We start from the raw sequence: 22,601 nt of genomic DNA on the forward strand, positions 1-22,601 counted from the left end.
TTTCAGATAATCTCTTACAGTTTCCTTAAATAATTCCTACTGGCTGCCAATCCATAATTCACAGCAGCTGTTTCGAATTCTAGTTTCAGGTGTCTAACTTTCCATTTACTGGAAAATATAGGCTCTTGGCAGTGGCCAGTTTCAGGGATACAGGAGTTCAGATGAATATCCAGCATAGCAATTGTCAATGTTAGTACACTGACAATCCATTCTAGGTTACTAGGATTTGAATTTCCTTTATACAGCAGTTTAACATTCAAGCTTCTTTCCATTATGGATATCATGAATAATGAACATATAGCTCTTTCAATCCTGAAAATCCCAATGTGAGCTGCATAACATCATTGCTTTGGAACTGGAAAGTGTTCAAGAACATCTACAGAATATAGCCATCAATTCCTTTCACATACTAAATTCTGCATCATTAATTACTTAACCTAAGTCAAAAAAGCTGACTTAATAATTCAGGTGACCTGTTTGGTCACATTTTCCCTCTACCACAGACAGATTTCAATTTATCCACAAATAATTTATGAATGGAATTGTATATGTAACAAAAATGCTTTTATTTTTGAAACTTCAGCTAGTGTGATTTTGACTAGACCTTACTATTTCACATAGTGATTAGATGAGGGCATGCCTTACACTGCTGTCCTTCAAAAGAGTGCATGCAAATTATCATAAAAAATAACAACAACAAAAAGTACACCGAACCAAACCAACAAACTGTTTATGAGGAAAAAATTAAAGAAACTGTTGCCTAATGTGATGAACTTCAAAATCCTCTTCAGAAAATTAAAAATAATCAGATTCTCATTGTACCACTTTTTGATTACTTGCAACATTATTGTAATATGCAAATACTTTCACTTAGTGTTCTCAAAGTATTGGCTTTTACTATCTGGAAAGAGTTCAGAAAAAATCCATGGCAATTGCATTTTTGCATAGTTGTATAGAGTAGCAAAGGAGAATAAGCAATAACTTATTGGACTCCTATTATTGCTTCTGTGTCAGAGCTTTGATCAGGGTGTTTCCATCCAACATATCATTCAAACCCTCTTTCTTTTAATAATAGTATCTATTTTGGGCTTATAAAACTGTGTCTCAGGAAGCATGTGTGCCTCAAGAATGTGAATAGCAGATAGAGAAGGGAAAGGACTTGAACCTATCTCATTTAGTTTCTTTAAAATCTATTTACCATATGTTGCAAAAGAAATTTCTCAAAAATATGTATAGTTCTGAGCAACGAAAGTTTTAAATGCAATGTAAATATACTAAAGTTTCTCAAATATTTGCTTCATCCAATATTATTGTCTGATTGCACCTTGTGCTCTTTTCTCACATATTCCCTTGTATATTTCCTTCTTCTCCACCTGAACCTGCACTGACTTTTAAGAGCTCTCTATGATCTCTCTCCAGCTATGGTCCCCTTAATGCTAGGAGGAAAACTCTTGGGATGGGTGTCCAGCTTCTGCTGCTTTCACTGCTTACACCTCTGGGCAGAACACCAGAAGTGTGGAGAAGACAAACAGCAATGGAGGCCAGTTCTCCCCACCACAGATTTGATCCTGGGCCTCTCCTCATGCGCCTCCTACTGCTGCTGCCTCTGGTTTCTCCTGGTTTCATTTGCCTTCTCTTATCTGATCCCGAGTCCTCTTTGGGTGTAACATTTTGTTCTCTCAGTTTCCTGGAGTCTGCATGCCCCTTCCAACTCTTCATTTTCATTATTATCTTCTCTTACAGTCTACATTCTTTCTGAAGCCATACATGAAGAATTCAGTATATAACCTCATGCCAACGTGACCTGAAAAGGAGCTAACTCAGTTTCCCTGAGAAATATTTACCATGTACTAGATATAAATAATCTCAGAGGAAATATTTTGATATGAAAAGTATCTGAACCTGGATGAAGAATGAAAGGAAGAAAAAAGAAAGCAAAAAACAAACCCAACAAACTCTTCATAAACTATGAGGTGTGTCTTTTGTAATGGACTAATTCAAGCTCATTTAAGTTATTTAATTCAAGCTAATTAGCTTGAACCACAATTGCAATGTGGTGTATACTACAGATGGATAACATCACAACAGCAGTACACTTTTATAACTGGCAAACAGGTGTCTGGGTTTATTTAACAATCTAGCTAGCATAAACCAGATTTCTATTTATTGTGGGAATAGTTGGTGCGTATGATATTGCTTCAAAGAAGAGAAGCCAAATCTTTGTGAGGTATTTCTATCTTTAAAGTAGTCCTGAAGATATTGTTTCATACTGCAGAACTTTATAAAAGTGCTATTTTCATATCTTCTCAGCATTCAGCATCCATTTCACTCTATAGTAATATTCTAAACCTATTATGATTGAGATATGAACAAAACTTACCTCTTTGCATGTGTGAAAGAGAAAACATATTCTATTGTTTTGTAAATGTAATATAGAGCTAATTTTTATTTGAGTACAAACCCGACTACGTATTCACGCAGATAAACATGCTCTCTAGGTAAATCTTTCATGATTATATGTTAGACTGCTGTTAAATACGAAAACAGCTGCCTGTTTTGAAGGATGACTAACTGCCAAGGTTTCATGCATACCTTAAACAGTGTTATCAGTCTTTCGGTCTTACTGGAACTTGAACACGATGGAGTGATAAAGATCAGGATATCCATCACTGATAACGTAAGCTCTTAAGTTATTAAGAGAAGTAAGTCTAATCATATATGCCTAAGTATAGGGAAAATAGACTGATTACTGCTAACCCCACTCATATGTAAACCTATAAAAAAAGAGAGAACATACTGCTAAGGTTAATTGCTGAAAACAGAAACATTTTGGTGAGACACAAGTTAAGTTTGTAGCCACTGAAGAACATAATTCAGAAAAATTAGATTTCTTAGTGTCTCCAGATAAAGACATTTGTGGAAAATCTCTGTGAGTCAAAAACTAAGTATTGGGATGAGCAGAAAAATCAACTGTAGAAAATAAAAGATCTGTCATACACAGGAGCTATGACTACAGGTTCAAACAGCACTGTGATTCCAAAGAGTTTTTCTACACAAAAAGAGCTGCAGAGCCTACCAAAATTTTTGATTAAATGTATTTCTATTTATTCCAGTAAAAAAGAGATTCTTTTTCCCCAAAAACATCCTGAAGATTATGGACTATGTTTTTCCCTTTTTGCAGTGAAGATGTTCATGAATAATTAATAAAGTTTTAGGTCCAAAATCTCTGAGTAATGGTAAATAACAAGTTTTACAGTGTGATCTATTATCAGCAAATGTATCTTCTGGTATTTAATTCTTTGGTTATACTGTGCTGTGGAACTGGATAATCCTTTTGATTTCCCCACTTTTAGAAATTACCAGTTAAGTGGGAGTGAGAGCAAAATTTTATGACAAAAAATGGGGATTGTTGTTAAGAATGTTGCCTCTTCTTTGCTTCTTTATTGGGTGAAGAGTGTAGGGAGAGGATTTAGCTCTCCTTTTCTGGCATTTTTCTTCTAGCTGTAAGTATAATTTACATAGATTATCACTGCAGCTTTTTCAGCTGCTTAATTAATGGTCTTTTAAGGAAGCTAGCAACACTCCTCTAAGTAGCTTTGTTGGAAACTCGTTATGGCTGAGTTTCAGAATTTGAAAAAAAAAGGAAAAAAAAGAGCAGTTGATATAAATTCTCTTGAAAAATCCATTAAAAATGTGATAATTGATTGGCTAATTTTAAAAATTAATGTTGTGAATATAATACTACTTATAGGGTACACTCCATTCTACCGGACTGTACCTCCTCAGTGAGAATTCTTACAGCGAATGAAGCAGTAATCTCATGGAAATGTAGAAATGAAATAATGGTTTTCCTTCCAGTAATGTCTTAAGCTTGGAGTATATATTGTGAACTCTCTAAAAGAAGATCTCTCAGAGGAAACTTCAGACAGCTCGCTGTTGAGTTGAATGTGACACGTGGGTAAAGAGAATATGTAAAAAAAGGAGCAAAATATCAATAAACAAACTATAAACTTGTAAATATATCTGACTGAACCTGGCTTGAATTGCAAGCTCATGCAAAAACAAATAGACTTGACAAGTGAGTTTTCTTATGTGTTTATTCTGCTCCACAATGACTGTAACTGTCTGCAGAAGAGTTTGTTCTTTAAACAAGAATAAAAGTCTGTACCATCTGTTTATAACTCTTGATATGGACCTTTTGTAGCTAACCAAACACTATATCTTAATTTTCAGCAAGACAGTGTGTTTTTTCTGTAATTTTTCATTTTCCTCTGCAATATTTCAATGTGTTAGTTGTAGGTTATCACAGCCATTACCCGTTTTAAGTAAGAATGGCTGGAATAAGGATATGACAGCAATTCAGAAGGGCTAAGATGACAGTGTCTTCAAAGTAGTTGTTCATTCTTTGATCAGATGAAACAAAATATATTGCGTATAGATTTGAACTCATAGATGAAGACTATGTACTTCTGTTTCTGCTCTTGTGTTTTGCTTTTTACAGGCAGAAGATGAGAACAAAAAATAGTCATGATATGGATGACAACACAGCAAAGTTTGATGTAAGAAAGATTTGAAGAATGTATTCACTGCAAATTAAAATGACAAAATTAGCAAAGTTGAGAGGACCAAAGCAAATTACAATCTTCAACTGAATTTATTCAAGATAGGTGATTTCTGAGCTAGAGAAATATATTAAATAATATTTGCACATATGGCACATCTGGACAAGAAGAATTCCTCATTTAAGCTTATTACCTCTCAGTGTTCTTCATCTTCTTAACTCCTTACAATCCAAATGAAAATTATCTGGAATCTTGAGGAAAAAAAATATCTGAAAAAGGCCTAACAAACACAAAAATACAATTAATACAAGATACTGTACTTGTGTTTTATAACCAGAAAGTGTTTCTATTTGAAACAGAAAATAGAAAAAGGCCTTAAGTACTAACACGATTCATGTTTTAGATGCAATGGGAAAACAGGGTAGCAGGAAGAGAAAAGAGATGGTAAAACTTTAATTCGAAGTGCTACATGTGCAGTAGCATAAACAGGCTAAATAGTACACAAGCTGCTCACTCACTGCACCCACCAGTGGAACAGGGGAGAGAAAAGTGCAAGAACTTTGTGTGGGCAGAGAATGAGATGGGGAATCCTGTTACTGGCTGGATGAGGACCCTGGTGTGGAGAAACTGTGAATGCCCTACCCCTGGAGGTGCTCAAGGCTAGGTTGGATGGGGCCCTGAGCAATCTGATCTAGAGCCCAGTTTAGTAGTTGGCAGCCCTGCCTACGGCAGGGGGTTGAAGCTAAATGGTCTTTGAGAACCCTTCCAACCCAAGCCATCCTATGATTCTATGAACTTGTGAGTTAAGGACAGTTTAATAATAAAGAAAAAAAAAATCAGGAAAGAAAAGATAAAAATAAAGGAAATAAAGGAAAAAGTACAAAAACAATAACAAAAAATAAGTGAAGTATGAGATGCACAATGCTGATGCTCACCACCAGCTGACCAAAGTCCTGTCTGCCCCTGAGTACTTGCCCTTTGATCGCCGAGGATCGCTGCTTCAGAGCTGCTCCAGCCTGAAGCGCAGCTACTGACCTCGAGGTAGAAGGGGTTTCGGTCGGTTCCCTCGCTCAGGGATCCCCGAGAGAAAACCGAGCAGAACAGAGCAGAACAGAGCAGCCAGGCAGCTCTCGGCCAGGCAGCTCTGGCGAGAGCGGCCGACGCGGCGGGGGTGTCGCCAGGGCAACGGCTCTGCACCCACCCCGTCTTGCCTAGAAATAGCCTCAGGGAGCGACCGGTCGCTGCCCAGTGAAGAAGGTGTGAGGAGCACCGGGGCTGATTTATCAAGGAGAAACAGTAAGCCACTCCTACACGGGACTCCCCCTTAAGAACGGCTGTTATCGCCCTTGGGTAAGTGATAAGTGCGGGGGCTCCTGTTAAGGACCCGGCAACTGGGCGTGGGCAGAACCAGCACTGCCGGCAGCAGGGCGGGGCTGATAAGGCGCACCTCATTAGGGTTATTTAGTAGTGTTTATAGCTGCTGGTCTGCGATGGCTGCACCCCGGAGGAAGGCTAATGCCACAAAAATTATGCAGACCCAGAAGGCAGTCCCATGCTCATGCAGAAAAAAGACTACAGCCAAGAAGAATGTGGAGACCCAGATGGAGATCTTGTGCCTGCTTGAAAGGATAGATGGTGCAAAGATGAGTGTGGAGGCTCAGACTGAGGCTCCAACACAAGATGCTAGTATGCTGTCACGAGTGCCAGAGCCTGGCCTTTGAAGTACCAGATGATGATGATGGTAGTTGTATAAGGTGTGACCAATTACAGGACTTACTCAGCCTGGTGGTCGACCTGAAGGAGGAGGTAGAGAGGCTGAGGACCATAAAGGAGTGTGAGAAGGAGATTGACTGGTGGTGCCAGTCCCTGTCGGCTCATCTGGGAGCGTAGCTGAGGCACCGCATGGAGCATCTCACCCCCCGCAGCCTCGTAAACAGGTGAGAGAGGGGAAATGGCAGGCTGACTGTGTTGCAGTGAGCCTCCTGTCCTCTCCTCCACCTTTGAGCAATTTGAGAAAGGGGGAGGAGTAGAAACAGGTACTGGTTCGACGAAGCAGGCATCCCCCATCTCGACCATCTTCGGCCCTGCAGGTGCCTCTGCGTAATAGGTTTGAAGCCCTGGAACCTGAGGGAGAGGAGTGTGGGGATATGGAGGGAAGTCAATCTGTGAGGTTAACTCTGGTACAGCGGTCAACCCCATGCCTCAAGACTGCTTCCACTCGGAAGGACAGAAAGGTGGTGGCTGTGGGAGACTCCCTGCTGAGAGGAACCGGAGGCCCTAAATGTCGCCCTGACCCTGCCCATAGGGAGGTGTGCTGCCTTCCTGGGGCACGGGTCAGGGACATTTCTAGGAGACTTCCTGGTCTGATTCGCCCTTCCGATTATTGGAAAACAATAGGAAGAATTTCTACAGCTACATTGGCCACAAGAGATGTGCCAAAGCGAGTGTGCCTCCTTTGGTAAATGTAAAAGGAGAACTTGCTTCAATGGACAGTGAGAAGGCTGAGGTACTGAACAAGTTATTTGCCTCAGTCTTCACTGGTGGACAAGATTCCAGAACTTCTCACATTCCCGAGCCCTGCATCCCTAAACCTCTAGGTGGGGACCGGGGCGACAAACCCCCCCAACCCCCCCCACTGTGAGGACAGAGCAGGTCCGAGACCACCTCATGAGACTGAATGTATATAAGTCTATGAGGCCGGATGGCGTGCATCCCAGAGCTCTGAAGGAGCTGGCTGAGGTGGTTGCCGAGCCACTCTCCATCATTTTTGAAAAGTCATGGCTGTCAGGTGAGGTCCTGGATGACTGGAGGAAAGGTCACGTCACTCCCATTTACAAGAAAGCAAAAGCAAGGAGGACCCTGGGAACTACAGGCTGGTGAGTCTCACCTCTGTGCCTGGGAAGATCATGGGACAGATCATCCTGGATGACATGCTCGACCACATGAGGGATGGGCGTGTCATCCGTGACAGTCAGCGTGGCTTCATCAGAGGAAGGTCATGCTTGACCAATCTGGTGGCCTTCTATGATGGAGTGACAGCATCAGTGGATAAGGGAAAGGTGACCGATGTAATTTACCTGGACTTGAGCAAGGCCTTTGACATGGTCCCCCATCACATCCTCATCTCCAAATTGGAGGGATGTGGATTTGATGGATGGACCACTCGATGAATAAAAAGCTGGTTGAAAGGCGGCAGACAGAGGGTGGTCATCAATGGCTCTGTGTCCAGGTGGAGGTCAATAACAAGCGGTGTCCCCCGGGGGTCTGTCTTGGGACCGGTGCTCTTCAACATCTTAATCAATGACATCGATGTAGGAATCGAGTGCACCCTCAGCAAGTTTGCTGATGACACCAAGCTGAGCGGTGCGGTCGACACGGTTGAAGGAAGGGATGCCATTTGGAGGGACCTCAAGAGGCTAGAAAGGTGGGCCCAGCTGAACCTGATGAGGTTCAACACAGAAAAGTGCAAAGTTTTGCACTTGGGCCGGAGGAATCTCAGGCATCCATAGAGGCTGGATGGAGTGGTCCTTGAAAGCAGCCCTGTGGAGAAGGACCTGGGGGTCCTGATAGATGAAAAACTTAATATGAGCATATGAGCCAACAGTGTGCTCTTGCGGCTTGGAGGGCAAATGGTATCCTGGGGTCCATCAAAAGAGGGGTGGCCAGCAGGGACAGGGAGGTGATTGTCCCCCTCTACTCTGCTCTTGTGAGGCCCCATCTGGAATACTTGTCCAAGTGTGGAGCCCGCAGTACAAAAAAGACAGGGAGCTATTGGAGAGGGTCCAGAGGAGGGTCACTAGGATGATCAGGGGACTGGAGCACCTCCCCTATGAGGATGTTCACCCTGGAGAAAAGAAGGCTGCAGGGTGACCTCATTACAGACTTTGAATACCTAAAGGGAGCCTACAGAGGGGAGGGAAATCAACTCTTTGAAAGGGTAGATAACTGCAGGACAGAATCACAGAATCACCTGGGTTGGAAGGGACCTCAAGGATCATGTAGTTCCAACCCCCCTGCCTAGCAGGGCCACCAAACATACACATTTAGATCAGGTTGCCCAGGACCCCATCCAACCTGGCCTTGAACACGTCCAAGGACGGGGCATCCACAACCACCCTGGGCAGCCCGTTCCAGGGCCTAACCACTCTCCTTGTGAAGAACTTCCCCCTAACATCCAACCTAAATCTTCCCTCCTTCAACTTGGATCCATTTCCCCTAGTCCTGCTGTTGTCAGCCCTTATGAAGAGTTTACTCCCCTCCTGGGTGTAGGTTCCCTTCAGGTATTGATAGGCTGCAATGAGGTCACCCTGCAGCCTTCTCCAGGCTGAACAAGCCCAACTCCCTCAGCCTGTCCTCATAGGGAAGGTGCTCCAGCCCCCTGATCATCTTAGTCGCCCTCCTCTGGACCCTTTCCAAAATCTCTATGTCTTTCTTGTACTGAGGGCTCCACACCTGGACACAGTACTCCAGATGGGGCCTCACAAGAGCCGAGTAGAGAGGGACAATCACCTCCCTGTCCCTGCTGACCACCCCTCTCCTGATGGAGCCCAGGATCCCATTTGCCTTTTGAGCTGCCAGAGCGCACTGCTGGCTCATGTTAAGGGGACAAGGGGAAATGGTTTTAAGTTGAGGGAGGGGAGATCTAGGTCGGACATCAGGGGGAAATTCTTTACCCAGAGAGTGGTAAGGTACTGGAACAGGCTGCCCAGAGAGGTTGTGGATGCCCCGTCCTTGGAGGTGTTCAAGGCCAGGTTGGATGGGGCCCTGGGCAGCCTGGTTTAGCATTTAATGTGGAGGTTGGTGGCCCTGCATGTGGCAGGGGGGTTGGAGATTCATGATCCTTGAGGTCCATTCCAGCCCTGGCCATTCTGTGATTCAGTGTCTACCAGGAAAAGGTCATTCACTGATAATTGTCAATGGTTATTCTATATAGAATAACATCTTTCAAACTGCATAATTCTTCACTGTACTGCTGTTCAAAAAAGGTCACTTTTATTTTCTCTTGTTGCAGTAATGAGTACACTGTATTTTCTCTGCCCTGGGACAATTACTCACTGAGTCTTCTCCAAAAAAATTTTTGACTAACATCAAGAATGGCAAACACTCGTATAGAGATTAAGTAAAAAAATAATAATAATTAAAAAGTGAAAGCAATTAAAAAAAAAAAAAAAAAAAAAAAAAAAAAAAAAGGAGAGAGAGAAACAACTCCAAAAATACAGAAACACAACTGAAAACAAGTGATTGTAATGAGAGTTATACTTTGTTTTCATCTTTTTAACTAAACTGTGTTTTAACTGTGGCATAGCCCTGTTAAGGAACTATTGAACTGTGCCAGCTTAGACCCTGCCTAAAGTACAAACAAGGTACTCAAGCTCTACTCACTTCCATACAACACTGCAGAGTGATCACATATTTTTTCCATACTGTTGATGCTTAATTGCAGATACAAAAGCACATGCAGAAATGTTCTTCAGTGTTCAGAATTGAGAGCTTGATCACATCTTCAGTATTATGCTTTGTTTTATTAGTTTGGGAGTGTTGACTTCCTGGAGGAAATGACTTAAATACTCCACTTTATGATCAGTGGAGAGAATTAATCATTTCTAGGACTTGATTCATTTGGCCTACTTTGTATGTCAGCTTCAGAAAATACTGAATTGTAACTAAAATTACCTTTACCCATTGACTATAATGGAATCCACAGGTGACTTGCTCATATCTTGAGAAGACATCACCTGCACCGTGTACAGACATGAACATTTGATTAGATGAATCCTTACCAAATTCTCTTGAAGTTGTGGATACTATACTTGGGCAAAAGGTTAAGTTACTGCATTCCTAAATACTATACACTTTTCATTCATTTTGCACCAGAATTTTAATGTTTCCATGTATGACTTTTCATCCTTTCACCTCACACAGTGTGATGGGTATAACTCCATCTTCCTGATGATCTCTTTTATAAAGAGATGCTGTTAGGTGTACCAAGAGCTATCTTTTCTCCAGACTGGTCAAATCCCACTGCTACAGCCCTTCTCATGGTGTGCTCCAGCTTTTCAACCATCCAGTGATCACAGAGGTCTGTAAACAAAACACAGTGCAGTATGTTGTTAATTTTCATATTAACTCATGTTTACCTTGCAGAAGAGCCGCTCCTCAGCCAGTCCATCTTGAGCTGCATAATTGCACCCTCCTTACCAGGTGCAAAACTTTGCCTTTGTCCTTGCCAGATTTCATGAGGTTCATTCCTCCAACCTGTCCTGGTTACTCTCAATGGCAGCTCTGCCCTCAAGCATAACAACAATCTAAAGTGCAGACCACAATGTCTTTGTATTTACTACGTTATCATAATCTACATTTATTTGTATTAATTAACGTCTCAAAAGAAAGGAAGAAAGTTAGGAATGAAGGAAAGAAGGAAGTCGAGAACTCAATATTGCTGAAAAATTATTTTAAGATAGTGCAGATAGGATCCGATTTCTTCTCTTTAGTGCTATGACCATAGTCTTCTCAAGTGCCTGTCAGCACAGTGAGTTTGACCTAAAGACATAAGGTGATGATTATCTTTCTGTTCGTCATTACTAACTTTTCAACAACATTTAATGAAAAGAATCCTGCAAAATTCTAGTGAAGATTTCTAGTAACAACTTTAAGAAAACAAACAAATTAATGAAACAGTGAAAAACAAAACATTAAAAAACAAACAAACACAAGAAAAACAAACAAACAAAAAAGCCCACAGTGACTTTGTGGATAAAAATCTTCAAAATCCAAGCTTCAGTTCCAAAGCTGAAGATAGATTGACGCTATAGATTGTAGAACGAGGTTTGAGTATTTGTGACTGCTTAGACAGCACAATATTAAAGCTTCAGGTGCACAAAGTTTCACATAGTCAGTATGGTAAGGCAGATTTCCGTCCTCATGGCAGAAGAATGTTGATGTAAAAATTTGCTCTGATGTCTGTAGTGTGTAGCTGCGTTATCAGATGAGCAAACTAAAGATACAGAAAGATGTCTATTAATCCTGCCATAAAAGCTCTAAGTATTATCTCTTCTGGCATCTCTTCATTCTTAAATATTTTCCCTTTGAAAAAGAATTTTTCAACATATATTGAACAAGAACACACTTCACATTGCTTTTTTTTTTTTTTTTTTAAATGATATATATTTTCTTCCTTGCAGCAAAACCTTTCTATAAATATTATTACATAGCTACCAGTGGTTTAGCTCCTCCATTCCTCCCATTTCTCAGATTGCTTGCCAAAGTGATGTAGTGTATATTACACAGAATCAAAACTAATTGATATAATTTAACCAATGCTATTTTAGTTGATTTTTCAAATCAGTGCAAATTAATTTACTGTGATTATTTCTAGTAAAATACATGAAATAGATTAATTTATTTTTCTCTAATACATAATTTCCCTGAAGAGCTGAGCTAGGACTGAGAAAATAATTTAACATACATAAAGAAATGCTCAACATGGCAATATTATTCACTTCTCCAAAGCGCTTTATAAACTGTTTCTGAAGTAAACTTAAAACTCTGGAGCCACATTTAAAGTTACATAACCTCAAAACCTTTGGCTTTACTTTGGTTTAAGGTAATGAGGGACTTTTTATTTTATCAAATTCTTGGTCCAGATATTTCTAACAGAGTGATCTGACTGGTGATAAAAATGCACACAGGTTTCCCGCCAGGAAGCTGAATAAAGAGTTTCTATATGATGATTCTACTGCTCATATACAGCTGGACTTTTAACAACAACTGAAGGCAAGTTGCGCTGAGAGCTGAAATTCTATATTAATTGCAAGTGTGCTATCTACTGAAAAGAATTATATATATATATATATATATATATATCAGCATGCACTTTTTATCCAGAAAAAATGTAGAGCTACTTAAACTGATGAACTCTGGGTTTTGAGATAAGTTTAAATAAATATCCTCAGAAGGTATCTGGACATTAGGATTATTATTTGAACTTAAAAAGTGATCAGTAGCTGCAATGCTGCTCATGGGAAAGTAAAATGACCTAAACTAGAGGTCTAACTTTAAATAACTGAAATTACCTAAATCAACCATAGCCACATTGTTTTCAACCCAGACAAACATCTGCTGAATCAATGACAGCACATGCTTCAGCTGGCTTCAACATTTGGATTCACTTGCACCTGTACTCATCAGCCATCTAGCTGCTATCAAAGCAAATGCAGAGGCTGAGCTGTGGCACCGCCAACCTCATAAGGCACAGCACACACATGGTGAAAATCAGTGAAACTACACTGGGATGCAATAGATACCAGCGTGACAGGTCAAGGTAGTGTTCTGCTTCTTAAGAACAGCCACTCTCAGAAAAGCTGCCTCAAGTTTTCAAAGCAGTGTAGACAAAACTGTATTTTGTCTTCTCAAGTATGAAGAGCTGCTATTGTTAAAAGGAGGGGTCTAAAGAGAGATGAAAATTTCCGGCAGTGCGCAGAAAGACAGGGAAGAAATTTTTATTTTTATTTTTTTATGGGACCAGAGCATTTCTCCTCTAAGAAAGGACTGAGAGAGCTGTTCAGCCTGGAGATGAGGAGACATAGGAGGATCCCATCAGTGTCTACAGTTATCTGAAGGAAGGGTACAGTGGAATCAGAACCAGGCTCTTTTCAGTCACACGTAGGAGACAACAGACACAAACTGGAACATAGCGGGTTCCTTCTGAGCGTCATGTGACCAAGTGCTATTACAAGATGCTCAGGGAGAGCAAGTCTCAGAAATAATTAAAAAGCCGCATGGATGTGGTCCCAGGCAAACTGCTGTGTATGTTCCATATCAGGTAGGAGTGGGCCCAGGTCTTTTCCAACCTCTGCGATTTTGTGATTCTGTGAAAACTAAATGTTCAGGCTGTACTGACATGAAGTGCTGACATGTGACATGGCCAAGCTCATTTGCTTCCAGTTATTTGTTTCCTTATTTTGCTACTGCTTAGTATCAGATTTGACTCAGCATGATTGCATTGCTTTGCAGAAGCTAAAGCTTTGTTCACTGCAATTCAGGTTCTTTTTTTCAAATGGCTGGAGAACAGAAAGGATTAGAGAAATCACTGCATGATTTTTATGGCTTCCCCATTGCTGCAAAATTTTGCATTCCTTTCTAATTAAAATTAGATAAAATTTTTAGAGGAAATGTTTGTTTTAATGTATCTTTCCAAACTCTCCTTGGAATCCCTCCTTTTTTTGAGGTACATTCAGATGTGCAGCACTGTAGTGATGACCCTGACTTTACAACATACACATCATGATACACTATGTCAGATTGAGTGGTACAACTAATGTGACGTGACCTTATGCTATACTGAATGTCACAGCAGCATTTTGGTTTTACCCTTCATTCCAAGTATATCTGTCATAAATCATTCTTCCTTGTGTCAACTACTAAAACACTTTTATCCACAATGATATGTGTTATAAAACACCTTATCTTCAAACAGTTTGGTGAGTTAACCCCAGAATATTTTTCTCTAATGTTTGGTTACTCACAGTATTTTCTCAAAATATTGTATTTTGTTTACCTTGCTAAGTTACACAGAAAAGTGCCAGTAACAATCTCTCCTGATTATTCAGCCCCTCTGTATTGTAAATAGTCTTTTGTGTTTGATTTCATGTTTCTGGTCAGGTGGTCAGTCCAGACCATATGAGATAACTTTTTTGTTTGTTTGTTTGTTTGTTTGTTTTGTCAGATAGTGACGTTGGGATGATCGTTCTGCAGTTGAGGTTTATAAATGAGTTGTTTTTCCACTACCCATATGATTGCTCTTGCTTGGTATGGAGTAAATGGTTATTGACAACCCTTTGAGTTTCTGAATGAATAAGTAAAGAAGTGTATGGACACGAAAGCCACATGACAGGATATCCAAGAAAATTTCAAAAGTTCAAAGCTTTTTAAAAATTTATTTATTTCTCTCTTTTTTTTTCCCTTTCTTTTTCTTTTGGTGAGATCTCAGTATAAATTATTGTATTAAATGAACTGGACTGCAACACCTGAACATATGTAAGCTTTGACTGAAATTGGGCAAACTGCTCACATTAATATTAGCCAGCTGATGATTACCTCTTTTCTGTCCTACAAAGATTTTCTTTTCCTTCAACTGATGATACTTCAAGTACTTGTTACAAATATTTGGCTTTCATCAGTCCACTGAACTAACGACTCCCACTGTAATAATATTCTGTATTTGGGACCTCATCCAACTGCCATAGAAACTCTTTACTGAGTTAGAAAAGAATTGAAGTAATATTCTCTTTGTGACCTTTTAGTATGGGTTGTAGTGAATTAATGTTTTTCATCCTTCAATTCATTTATTGCTGAGATGCTCCTGTTGAATTTGCCTTAGAGTTTTAGCATAAGGCAGCTCCCAGCTTGTTCAGGAATTGGTCCCTACAATGAATGAGGATTTTATCTCTTTGCTGCTTAGCTGAAATAGTCTAGAAAACATACGATCATATATTTTTCCTAGTTTTGAACTAGAAAAGACAAATCAGGTTTTCCTTAAATAAAATGACTTAAAAATATTTTAAAATGTTCAGATTTGAACAAAGAAAGGTGAAGTGTTTTCATCATACTGCCCAACTTTGGAAACTTCAATGTACTTACTTTAGTTAGGACAAAAGTCCTCTCAGCCTAAATGTACAGTCACAGAAGAAAAATGGCCTCTCTCTTGAGCATAATTCCTTGTAAAATATTACCTTCTGTGCTTTGAATCAGCACTAGAGTCAACCTCTCTTTCTCCCATGACTTTCTCAGAGATCACAGAAAAAAAGAAAAACAAAAAACAAAGATTAAAACAAACATTGAAGTCAGTGTCTTATACCATTACACTTTCCAACTCCTAACAGAAATGTTTTTTTTAGGTAGCTGCTGAACTGGAGTTTGAATCTGTACCATTGTATTTAACAGACTCTGAATTCGCTATTTGTATTGGTTTTGCTTTCCTTTTTTTAGTGCTGGTATAGTCTTTAAGAAATGTTGTATAAAGAGTTCAAGATGCAGCTGCACGTAGGAAAAAAAAAAGTTTCCTCTTTTGCTTTCAATTTTTTTACTAAACATTTCTTAACTTTATGTTTCTTGTTCAACTTCTGTTAAGCAGGCACTTTCTTAGAAATGCCTACAATGACTCAAAAAATTTGTCCTCTAAGTTATAATAGTTCATTTAGAACTCATCATTTCATTGCACAGTTTTTCCTGCATTTGTTACTTAGCATTTATTAACACTGTGTCTCTGATGTATTTTATTACCCTTTTAGTTCTGTAACGCAGTCAGTGTCAGCTTTGACTTTCTGGCATAATTGTTCATCATCAGCAAACTTTGCTGCAGCACTATTCATTGCTTTATGTGAATTATTTTTATTGATTCAAAGATCTCTTCTGAATTCCTTTAACCTCCTTCCTTTTGATTACTGTTACATTTTTAGGGTTGAATTTTTTTACTAATTTGTAAGTGAGACTTGTTTCTTACCAGTGATAACACCTAAGAGACTTCTGAAAGCAACTCTGACAAATTTTGTAAGAGCTTCACGTAGATAGCTATGGGTGGATCACCCCATATTCACTTGCTATTTCACCTCTTCACAGAAATCTAATAACTCTGTGAATCAAACTTTTCCTCTATAAGAAATATGTTTAATTACTGATGTTGAACTTTTAAACTTTTGTCATATTTGTCCATGTACCTCTTAATACATATTCAAATGTGTATCCCCACATCATCCCCAAACATTTTTCGAAGGTTATTTTCTTGTTACCAAATCCAGTCACCAGCAAGTAAGAGTTACCTATAATCATTAGTGCCTTACATGTATAAATACAAAGTATTTAATTTTAATTAAATTCACTTTTAACTTCTGAGTGTTTCCATGTTGTCCTAGAAATTTTGATGTGTTTCTAATTTATTTTGTTTTTATACTTAGTTTTCCTAATTATACAGTTCTTTTAAGGAAAACTAAACACTAATGTAGGATCTGGGTTCCATGCCCTTCACTGGGCTACATAGCTGTTATCTGTAATGTAAACACTCAACATGAGTAGACGGAGTAGATTCAAGCACTTTTACTCATCCCAGCAAAAGGAGCTTTCTATTTGTTCAAGATCATTATGAATAATACCTGACTGATAAAATTATCAACATTATTTTTTGATTCAGCTACATGTGCTTCTAATTTAATCTAAGTACAGTTTTTGTGTATTTTTGTACAATAAAAATATGTAAAAATAAAGTTGCTGTTGAACTACAGCAAATAAAAACAGGAGACAAACACCTTGAAAACATTCAGTGATACTTTATAAACTGGTCTTGAGGCCTCAGTGGGCACAGCTTTTATCTATGAAATGTAATATTGTTATTTTCAAACCAAACTTTTGATTATGGACTTTATTTACATCTTTGTTTAATAAGATAAAGAAAAATGGCTTGAAGCAAAATAGCTAAGTGAAACACAGATCTATACTAAATGAGCAATCCTAAGTAAAAAATGGAGAGTGCTTCAACTTTAAAACTAATGTATGTGTTAACTACGAAACTTGAACTTTTATTAACCTCTCAAACAATAATAACTGATTTCTAAAAATGTGCCAAGTAATCATATTTTCAGTTCATACAAGATTTTAAAAGTGAAAACATAATGTCAAGTATGGATGGCTAGCAATTCTCTACAAAGAAGGACGAGGCTGCTTTCATTGTGCTGTAATCAAAATTTCTGACGTTTACTCAGGCAATATAATTGTGATTTATTTCTCTATTTTTCTATCAGGTCATCTCTTAAAAATAAAAGTAGACTAAGTGGTGCCAGAACTAGGCAGCGAATGACCATAAGAGAGAAGTACAATTCTCCTCCAAAACATTATTTTAACAAAAAATCAGGTCTGTTATTGTACATAACATAAACATGACATTTTTCCAGATACCTACAACACAGAGACTAAGGAGAGGCAGCTGTTAAACAAACAAGCAGCAAATGTGTGAAGTGTCATTTATCTCTAACAGGAAGGCACTCATGAGGCAATGAATTTAAATTATCAGCAGCCAACTATAGCTGGACCAAAAAATAAATGGGTACAGAGAGAAAGAATGGAGGGAAGGAAGGAAAGAAGAAAAGATAAGAAAGTGAGTATGGTTTTTATTTTCTCTTGAGGCAGTGCATAACAACATCAAATGACAGACACAGAAACATTGCCTCAGTATTTATTTGTTTGTTTGTTTGTTTATTTATTTATTCATTCATTCATTCACTCATTCATTCATTCATTTATGGAAAAACAACAAACATAGCTCATTGCCACTGTTATTTCCTCCACTTATAGTTGCCCTTTTGGATTTTCTATAAGCTATCTTGCTACCTTTTGTAATCCTCAATTTCAAGGGCTATTACAGACTGCTGTGAATCAAAGCTACGCAGCTGTCTGTTCCTTCTTGGCTGAAATGAGACAGAATTTCTCAGGATGCTTTCTCAGCACAGAGAAGTCTTTTACATTTGTAAACGCTAGTGCAATGGGTGCAATGAATGAAATAGAAGTAAGAGAGGAAGAAATCATCATTTCTTCAAGACTCCTCTCCACAACTTCATGGTTAAGAAGAATGGTAAGACATACATGATTTAATGCTTGCTGAAAAGTCTCCTAATCTAGCAGACAGTAAAGACATTGTAGATCAAGAACATGTCAGCAAAAACCTAAAGGATCTACTGGTCCTCAGAGTGATGTCCATGTGAGCCATACTCTATTCCACGTTTCTCTGTGAAAAATCCATATAGTTTCTTTCCTATTCTTGTTCTCTTCTAGCAATATGCAACATGTTTTTTAAAAAATGGTCGTGTTAGGAAGGAAACTAAGGAAACTTCATCTTTCAGCAGAAAAAAAAATGCAATTTTTTTTTCATGTTCAACAAAAAGTTAAGAGAAACATTTAAAACATATCATACATTTCCAACTGGTAGATCCCATGACTCTCAAAAAAAGTGATCCTTTACTTTCCCATTTTGCTAAGAAAAGATATTGACATTTCAATTGCACTCTTATTCATTGGCAGATGTGAAAATTAAAAACAAGGTGAAAATCATACAGGAAGTAACATTTTATTTACTTATAGTTTAATTAAAGTCAGTATACGTACTGGTTGATATGGTGTAGCATTCTGTCAGAGAAGGTAAAAATGCCATCCTAAGACAGAGGATTGTAATTTGTCATATGTGGGATATGAATCTTTTGAAACTTTCCTTTTTCTTTCACAGAAATGGGATGCACAGAACCCATTTAGTCCTTTAAGGCAGAAAATTATACTACAAAAAAGTAACGCAGGGAGATTGACTCTCCTATTTCATTAATTAACTCAGTTTTTTCTGCTTTGTGTTTGCAAGTATCTTTGTGACAGCTGAACTCTTGGTTATATTAATAAAAGGGACTGAGACTAGAAAATCAACATATAAGAATACTAAATGGAATAGTTTGACCTGAAAAACAAACAAACAAAAAACAACAGCCCTCTGTAGCTGGTAATTATAGTTCATAGAATCATAGAATGGCTTAGGTTGGAAGGGACCATAACTATCACTTAGTTTCAGTCCTGCTGCCAAGGGTGACTTCCCTTCTCTCCTGTCTTGCCCATCCCTTCTATCCTTTGTGAATAACTCATTGATAGTTACAATTGCTCTAACTGTTCAGCTCTGATTTATTTTGCATAATTTCAAACTAAACTTTTTGTTCATGTACTCAAATCACTGAGAGTTTAGCTCTTTGTGGAAGGAAGATAAGCTTTTCAGATAAAAGAAGCAAGCACTTAAATGTTTTTTTAATGATTCTCTGCAAGTCTTATTCCAAGGATACAAAGCATCATTTGACTTTAGCTATGTAAAATAGAACATCTAACTGAAAATAGTCAGTTAAGCTCCCTTTATGGACAAACAAGGTTTCAACAGCCTCAGATACCCTACAATATCTGAAAAAGAAATACTCAACTATGCTTGGGTACTTGAATTATTCCACTTGCTAGACAATGGAAAGTGGCAAAGTGTGGGAATATAAGAAAAACTGTTCAGAGCAGAAGCTGTGGAGCAAGATAAACAGCATGAGAATCAAGAACACCTCTAGAAGAAAGGACGTCTCAGGGGTCTGACTGGATAAATGCCTGTGTGAACGGTTGAAGAGTGCTTTGTAGAATGCTCTGTTGACATGTAAAGGTGGATGGGAAAGTTGTAGAGGTGGATGGGAAAGCTAGAAAAAGAAAACTTGTGAAGTTATATAAGTGATATGAGAACTTGTAATAAAACTTGAATCATTTGCATCTGAGTCTGTGCATCAGATGCTGCAGCAAGTGAATTAGATACACTTTAAATCCCACTTTTATTGAAATCACTACAAAATTGATTTAATTTCATTTGTGCAGGTGCAGACCATTACCTCCCATGGGCCTCATATTAACAAAAAACGCATGTAAGTATAAAGCCTAGGTAGATAGTTGAGAGTATTTGCAAACAAAAATACTTTTGTTTGTTGGAAAACTGTATAGGTTTTAAGTAAAAGATAGCTATGTATGATTGTTTTTAAATAGAAGAAATACTCCAAGTAAGTTTACCTACAGGTCTTGAGCATTTTGTGTGTTAAATAACAGTAACAAAAAAAAAAAAAAAACCAACAAAAAAAACCCAAAAAACTCAAAACCACAAGGAAAGAAAAGCAACAACAACAACAACAAAAAAGCAACAAAGCAAACGACTCAGAATATGAATGAATAGTAAGTTGTGCAGTTTTTCAGTTTGAAGATTCACCACTAGGAATATCTTTATTTGTAAACAAGAGAAGAAAAGCACATAGTTTTAAAAAGAAATGTGAATGATTGCATTATACTGTCACACAATCTATGCCTGCGCAGCCTTGTTATGGAAAGTTGGTTGCTTTGTCCATTAAGAAACTGCATAATGCCTAATTTAAATGAAACAGAATCTTCCAAATAGCAGAGGGAATGAAATTTCAGACCTGTTCTCTACTTTTGAAGTTTAAAACACTTTGAGGAAAGACCAGTCTACAGATTTTTTTGGAATTTTTACAGACTCCCAGTTATAACACTGGGTGTCTGACAGCCTAGGGTCTGGGGAGCTTTCCATGAGCACTTCATAAATCTGAAGCTACTGTGTGGTGGTCAGCGTAACCTACTTCTTGTGGATCTCATCATTTATGGATCTCATGCTTTGGTCTTCCTTCTCCCAGTAGGTCAAGAGGGACAATGAAGGTAAAAAGTTACGATGTTACAGTGTTTGCTGTCTTACTAGTAATAACTGTTTTATGGTCATTGATGTCTTACTGATTCTACACTGATTTACAGAAAATTAGATTTTTCAGTTCCTCCAGACTCGTGTAGCTGATATTTAATATCTTCGTGGATTGAATAATGAAAGTCTGCACTAGATATAGTTTCTGCCTAATTCTTATTTTGTGATTTAGGAGCCACTGGAAACTCTTCTTTTTCCAAGAAGTTTAGACTGCTAAATACTTTGGCAGCAGATCAAAGTTGACACCTGCCTAAAGAAGCAAGAACTGTGTAACTCCTTGTATGAAAAGAGTTTAAAGGAAGTCAGCATCAAACACTACAGATTTTCATACCCTGGGATACTCTGCAGCTTCAATGAAAATTCTTCTGCTGGAAGGGAAGAACTCTATCTACACCATATTCAACAAATGGATGGAGGAATGTCCCATTTCATCGGTGCTCAGCAGATGCTGTGGAAAAAAGCTCAAATACTTCCTCAAGAGCTTATTAGCTATTATTTATGTCAGCATCTCTCATGCTAAAACATAGAAGTAACTTGTCAGCTTTTGCATATTGTAAGCCAAGCTCTTTCAGTTCTCTAGCCATCAGTACTTCCATTAGCACTTTTTGAGAAACTTACTGTGTAATTGTGGATACTGCTGATCACATCAAGTCTTTAGAATATGTAGCCACATATCTATTCACTCCTCCAGTTACTGAATTTCACATCATTCTTCTGCTGTCAATTTGTTCTTTAGAAATCTAGGCTTTTATTTATTTATTTAGCAATTTGTGTGTGCTTAAGACAGCCTGACTCAATTGCCACTCATAGTGTAGGGATAATTACATGTTAGATACTATAAATGGAAACAAAGCATGTATTTCCCTGAAAATACAGAAGAAGAGGAAAAAAATAACAAAGAGCAGGCAGTAGAAACACTTTAAACCTCTTGTCTTTCCATACCAGCTGTTCGACACTAGCACTCTTATTGAAATCACTTTTATAGTGAAATCACACAGTGATGCTGCTTCTGAGATATTAATATTGTCATGTCTAAAACTGGATTATCCTCCCTAGGGCACTTTTTAGCAGGCTTTAGGTCCTTGCCAACACCAGCAATATTTGGACCCCTACCGATGATAGAGTAAAAGAGTTGCCTTCTGTCTTAAAGAGAATAACTGCTCCTTGTGACTCACACCTCTTTACTCCTCTTGAATGCAGCTGTCTTTTTCTTATCACAGTTCAAGTAAATTTACAAGGATGCTTTAGTAAGAGAAAACTGAAAAGGCTGCTTATTCTCCAAGCTCACTATGTTGGCTTTTTTTTCTGAGGAGCACTCATTGTTCAGTAATGATATTCCCTGCTGAATTCACAAATTGAATCTGGGGGAGAGAGAGCGAGGATGTTTTGAAGGTTAAATTAAATGACACGTTTTGTCAGCGTGGCCCATAAAGATGATAATGTGTTATTTATTGTGAGTTTTGATGTTATCAGGTTTGCACAACATAGAATGTAATCTCTGGAATATCTGCTAGATTTGTCCCATGTTTCTGGAGCCCAAACAGCCATGGAAAGCCTCTGGTTTTCTATTGGTCAAGTAGCATAATGTAAAAATGGTTTTATACCTCTAATCTGGACATGATGGGTCATAAACACTTCTCCCTACCCAGGATGAACCAAGCAACAACTCTTTATTTGGCACCACATTTCTACCAATGTCTGACAAAGAAAGCTGAATTTATTTTACAGCTGTGTGCCCA

General features: G+C 38.4%; 1 long non-coding RNA gene across 1 annotated transcript; it reads left to right on the forward strand.

Moving 5' to 3' along the window:
- The first annotated feature begins 5,528 nt into the window (after nucleotides 1-5,528).
- LOC128072601 (uncharacterized) lies at nucleotides 5,529-21,284 on the forward strand. Its single transcript, XR_008202378.1, has 3 exons — nucleotides 5,529-5,912; nucleotides 19,980-20,026; nucleotides 21,035-21,284. It is a non-coding gene; the product is annotated as an uncharacterized LOC128072601 (long non-coding RNA).
- Nucleotides 21,285-22,601: the final 1,317 nt, after the last annotated feature.

This window comes from Tympanuchus pallidicinctus, unplaced genomic scaffold (assembly GCF_026119805.1).
Source record: "Tympanuchus pallidicinctus isolate F22 unplaced genomic scaffold, pur_lepc_1.0 scaffold1, whole genome shotgun sequence".
NCBI classification, from domain to species: domain Eukaryota; kingdom Metazoa; phylum Chordata; class Aves; order Galliformes; family Phasianidae; genus Tympanuchus; species Tympanuchus pallidicinctus.